The following is a 6,619-nucleotide window of genomic DNA, read 5'->3' on the forward strand; positions in this document are numbered from 1 at the left end:
CACCTACGATTATAGCCAATTTAGAAAGTCTATCAACTTCACCATTACCTTCCTTGTAGATGTGGCTAACTTGAAATTCATCAAAGGTAGCTAGCAGCGCCAAGATCGGTTGAAGCCACTGGTTAAGGCGCCAACTAGCAATGCTATTACAACGGATCACATTAATAACATTTAATGAGTCTCCCTCCAAATGAATTCTCTGCACCCCTAGCTCCTTCCCTAACTCAAGACCTCTAAAAGCCGCTCTAAATTCCGCTTCATTATTAGTGGTCACGCCAATCTTTTCAGAGATTTCTTTTATACAAAGACCATCAGAGTCCCTCAGAATACAACTCCACTTTGACCCGGATTTCCTTGCAGAAGCACCATCAAAGTTTACCTTGCTTCACCCAACCTCTGGTGCATCCCATTTCACCGCCACTCTTGGATTGGTTTGATCCACCGGGGTACCCAGTCCCAAGATCAAAGGGATGAGGAGGTTTGGAAGAACCAACTTAATCTTACAATCCCACTCCGTGAACAAATTTTTCTTTAATGTTTTGGATTGGGCAGCCTCATTCAGGAGCTCAATTAGGGGGTTCTCAATCTTCCCACAGAGACAGTAGACTCATTTCTTTACCTTGAAAGATTCTGCGGTTCCTTTCTTTCCAAATTTCCCAAATCAGAAGAGATAGGAGGATAAAAAACAAATCAGCAAAAACAACCTTACCTGTTGGTTTAGGCCATTGCAAAAACCAATTATCCAGCCCTGTTGGGAAGGGGCCGAAGATTCTCAGTTTTCCCATGAAATGCCACCAACAGTGACTAGAGAATTTGCAGTCGAGAAGAAGATGATCTGTAGTCTCTTCCTATTCCAGACATAAAGGACATCTGCTGGGTCCATTGATACCCATTGATTGAAGTCTTTCTTGAGTTAAGATTTTTCTCTGACAAGCCAACCAGGCAAAGGAGCCCGCTTTGGGAAGGAGATGTTGATGCTAAAAAGGATTAAAAGGGCAGTCCTTTTTATCAATAGCTGCTTCTTTCAGTTTGTAACCAAAACATACTTCGTATTTACCATCGGAGGAACCGCACCACTTAATAATGTTCTTATCAGGGGAAGGGAAAATAAACATTTTGTTGAGAATGTTAGTAAATAGGTCCTTTTGAAGCTGATCCAAGTCCAACTGATCCAAAGAGTTCCATTTCCATTTGGCAATACCAATTTCTTGGATCAAATAACCATAATCATAGATATTGTGCCCCCAAGGGCGACAAGTTTATGCCATAATAGGTTGCAGAGAGGGGTTGTGACATAGGGCATCTTCACCAAACCAAGAATCAAACCAAAAGGAGGCATCCCTGCCATTCCTAACATCCTAGGTAACTTGATCACTTATGATTTCCTTGCTGTCCATAATGAAATTCCAGATAGCTGAGCCTCTGGGAGGATTGTTGATAGTCAGAATTCTTTTAGGCTCTAGGGAGTCCAATATTTATGTTTCAGGAGCCTTACCCATTTTTGCTTCCCGCCACTACAAATCTCCCAAACCAACTTAGCACCCATTGCTAAATTCATAATCGAGATTTGGCAAATGCCAACACCTCCTGCCTTTTTTGGTTGGCAAATATTTTTCCAGGCTATCAAAGGGAATTTCCCTTTCTCATCCGAACCATTCCAAAGGAAATTTCTCATTAGAGAAATCAATTCATCTTCAATTGCCACTGGTAATCTCAGGCAAGCCATGGAAAAAACTGGTAGCGTTGAAAGGACTGACTTTATCATAGTGAGCTTCCCAACAGAGGATAAACACTTGCCTTTCCAAGTTGCAAGTTTGGATTTGCACTTATCAATAAGATGCTTCCAGTAGTGAGTTCTGTTGCTACCAATGAAGAGGGGGTACTAAGAAACTTCCTTGGGAAGTTTGCGATGTTAATGCATAAATAACTTCGGTAAGATAAATGATTCAATGAGAGATAAATGAAGTCTCTCATTCAATCATTTACCATATCAGTTATTAAAATGAATAACCTCAAGCCCTCAATTAGAAAACATTCTTTATTTGTATATGATGCTTAACTGTTCATTATCATAGAATCCCGATTTGATAATCTATTACACTGTTTGCATTCACCGATTATCAAATCAGGGTAACCATTGCAAATCCGATTTAATGATTATCGGGTAGACCGAACATCAATTAGTATCGATGTTAATTTATGCTTGCACCGATTGTTATCGAGTGGTATAATAAACACACACCGATTGATATCGGGTGTTAAGGGAAGATTTTGAAGTGTTAACTATAATCATACACCGATTGGTATACATCGATGGTTATCGAGTGTTGAAATATAAACATACACCGCTTGGTAAATAAACGCCATGTACTATTGTTATAGCGAAGGGGCACGATCAAGTGATGTCTTGATCGACCATGTCCAAAAGACATGGTCAGTCAAGGCATCGCTTGACCGTACCCAGCCCGCTATATATGTCAAATGGTATGTATGAGAATGGACATTGAAATTTATAAATGCTCCTCTCCCCTGCCACACAAAAGAAGATAGTCAGATTCATATGTTAATTCAGTTATATATAGAACAAGGAAAAAATATAGAATATAACTTGCATATTGAATGTAAATTGAACATCATTTACATGGTATTAGAGCTATAGTTAAATCGAACTTGCGGCTGTTCAATTTTACGTAAAATTCAAATCAAGCATATATTCAAAATCACAATCCTATCAATGGCTAGTGCTATCAGATTTGAAGATAGGCTTGCAGGAGGTGATGACTTCTCCGCATGGAAATTCAGAATTCAAATGATTCTAAAAGAAAATAAAGTTGAATCATTTGTAAAGACTGAAATTGACGAACCTGAGACTGAACCTGACAAAGCAATTTGGAGAGAAGGAAATGATAAGGCTATCAAAATCATAGTTGATGGTGTAAGGAACAACATAATGCCCATTATAAGGAAACATGAAACAACCTTCAACATGCTCAAAGCACTTGAATATGCTTTTGAGATATCTAATGCCATTAGAACCTTGGCTCTAAAAAGAGAAATAAATCACATAGCCATGATATAAGGAGAATCAATCAATGCCTACTTCATGCGAATATCTGCCCTAAGGGATGAACTGGCAACCCTTGGATATGAGATCCAAAGCAAAGAACTAACCTTCATTGCTCTAGATGGGTTGCCCAACATATGGGAAACATTCGTCCAAGGCATCAGTGCAAGGGATAACTTCCCAAAATTCGATAGGCTAAAGGCTGACTGTCGTCAAGAGGAATCAAGACAAAATAAGAAAGGGATCAAACATAAGAATATAGATGAAAATCTTCAAGTTCTTAATACAAACTCAAATAAGAAAGGCAAGCAGAAGCAATTCAGGAAGATAAAAGGTCGTCACAGCAAGAACACCTTAAAAAAGGACCTCTCTCAGATTCAGTGTTTCAGATGTGACAAATTTGGGCAATATGTTGCCAAATGTCCATAAAGAGCTAAATAGGTCACATTTGCCAAAACAGGAAAATCCAAAAGAGAAGAGGACTCCGAGAAGTATGTGCTCTATTTAGCACTCAGAAATCAAGCATCAAATAAAGTGAACTCCTGGGTGATCGACAGTGGCTCATCCAGACACATCACAAGATTCAGAGAAGTACTAGACTCAATAAAAGAGGAAAATGATGAGGAAGTAACTATTAGAGATGACTCTACACACCCTGTCGAAGGAGTTGGAACCTGCACCATCAAACTAAAGTCGGGTGTATCATTACAACTTAGAGGAGTGCTATATGTTCCAGGCATCAAGAGAAATCTAGTCTCAATATCAGCACTGGAGGACAATGGATACAAAGTAACCTTCATGGACAACAAAGTATTGGCTTGGCCAAAGAACTCATCCATCAAGAAAGCTAAAATAATTGGTCAAAGACAAGGCTATTTGTATGAGCTATGTACAGAGCCCAACTTAGCCCTAATTCATGAGACCACAAATGCCAATGAAATCTGGCATAGAAGACTAGGCCACCTAAATTTTAGAGCTTTATTATCAATGGGAGACCTTGTCATAGGACTACCTAAGTTAAAGCAATATCATTCATCATTCAGGGGCATGCATGAGATGTGCCCTAGGTAAAAATACTAAGGGTGCTTTTCAGAATAGTACTAGGAAAACTAGTAAAATTTTAGAGTTAGTTCATTCTTATGTATGTGGACCTATGTCCATGCCTTCATTGGGGGGAATTTTGTATTATGTGATATTTGTTGATGACTACTCTAGTAAAACTTCGATCTACTTCCTGAAATGTAAAGAATTAGAAGAGATTCTTAATAGGTTTAAATAATTCAAATCACTAACAGAGAACTACTCAGGAAATAAAATTAAAACCTTAAGAACTGACAATTGGGGGGGAATACATATCATAAATATTTAAAGAGTTTTGTAAAAATTCAGGGATTAAGAGGGAGTTAACAATACCTTATAACCCCCAACAAAATGGGATAGTTGAAAGGAAAAATAGGACAATAGTTGAAGTTGCCAAAGCTATGATTTTTGATCAAAATCTAAATATCAATCTTTGAGCAGAAGCAACTAGCAATGTTGTATATATTCAAAACAAATGTCCCCATTCTCACCTTGAAAATAAGACCCCTGAGGAAGTCTTTACTAAATCAAAACCTGATATTAGCCACCTTAGGATATTTGGATGCCCTGTCTATATTCACGTACATAAGGAGAAAATATTAAAACTAGAGCTTTCTGGAAAAAGGGGAATCTTTGTAGGATATAGTGAAACCTCCAAGGCTTACATGATCTATATACCTGGTCAAAAGATAATTGAACTAAGCAAGGATGTGATCTTTGAAGAAGACTTAGCCTTCAAAAGAGCCCAAAGCTCTCTAGACCCTGAAGTCTATATCCTCAACCTTAGTATAGATAAAGATCCTACTCCTGACCTTCAGAGGGAGAATCCTGAGGAAACTATAAGTGAAACTCAAAGTCCACCTAGAGAAAACCTCAAGAAAAAACCACTATGGGCCACCAAAACTGTAGTAGAAGCTCAGAAGTTTGTTGCTCCTCTAAGAACCTTCAGGGAAAGCGAAAGGCCTAACAAATTCACTAGCTATGTTGCCCTTATGAATGATCTCTCTAAAGCCGAACCAAACAATGTATCCGAGGCTCTTGAACATCAAGTATGGAAGGATGCCATGTCTGAAGAGTATCAGTCCATTATGAAAAATGATGTTTGTGAGATTGTTCCTAGGCCAATTAAAAAATCTGTTGTTTCATCTAAATGGTTTTTCAAGATCAAACATGTTGCAGACGGTAGTATTGAAAAACACAAGGCCAAATTTGTAGCTAGAGGGTTCTCACAAAGGGAAGGAATAGATTATGAAGAAACTTTTGCACCTGTTGCCAGGTATACATCAGTAAGAGCTGTATTAGCCATTGCAGCAACAAAGGGGTGGAAGGTACATCAAATGGATGTTAAGACAACTTTTCTAAATGGTGAGATCTCAAAAGAAGTCTACCTAGAGAAACCTGAAGGGTTTGAAATCCATGATGCAGAGTCTCATGTGTGTAGACTCAAGAAAGCTCTCTATGGGCTTAAACAGGTTCCCAGGGTCTGGTATGAAAGAATTGACACCTATCTCTCAAGATTAGGCTTCTCCAAAAATAATGCAGATCCTAATCTCTACTACAAAAGAAATAAAGGTGATATGCTAATATTGATTTTATATGTTGATGACTTATTAATCACAGGAAATGATCACCTTATAGATCAATGCAAGAAAGATCTATCCAAAGAATTTGATATGAAGGACTTGGGACTCCTTCATTACTTCCTAGAATTGGAAGTATGGCAGAATTCTGACAACATTATACTAAACCAAGGAAAGTATACCTTGGATATTTTGAAGAGATTCAGAATGTTAAATTGTAGACCCATGACCTCTCCTATGGAAACCAATTTACATAAACTTAAAGAAGTAACAACAAAGACACAACCCACTGATCCTACTCAATACAAACAAATGATTGGGTCCTTGATGTACCTAGTAAATACAAGACTAGATATCTGTTATGCAATTAATGCTCTAAGTCAGTTTATGTGTGAACCGAAGGAGATACACCTGGTTGTAGTAAAACACATTATGAGATACCTACAAGGTACCCTAAACCTTGGTCTCAAATATGATAAAGTTGATATAGACCTACATGGATTTACAGATTCAGATTGGGCTGAAAGTGTGACTGACAGGAAAAACACGTCAGGGTGTTGCTTCAGTCTAGGTTCAGCTATGATATCTTGGATCAGCAAGAAGCAGTCTTTTGTAGCTCAAAGCTCCACCGAGGCATAATACATTGCAACTTTTATGGTTGCCTGAGAGGCAATATGGCTTAGGAAGTTGCTTTTGGGGTTGTTTGGAGAACCTATGAAACCCACTGTTATACACTGTGACAACCAGAGCTGCATAAAACTTTCAGTTTATCCAGTGTTTCATGACAAATCCAAGCATATTGAGATTCCATACCACTATGTGCGAGATATGGTAGACAAGAATGCAATCCAATTAGAATATGTTTGTACAAGAGATCAAATTGCAGATATTCTGA

Source organism: Cryptomeria japonica, chromosome 11 (genome assembly GCF_030272615.1).
Source record: "Cryptomeria japonica chromosome 11, Sugi_1.0, whole genome shotgun sequence".
Lineage (NCBI taxonomy): Eukaryota > Viridiplantae > Streptophyta > Pinopsida > Cupressales > Cupressaceae > Cryptomeria > Cryptomeria japonica.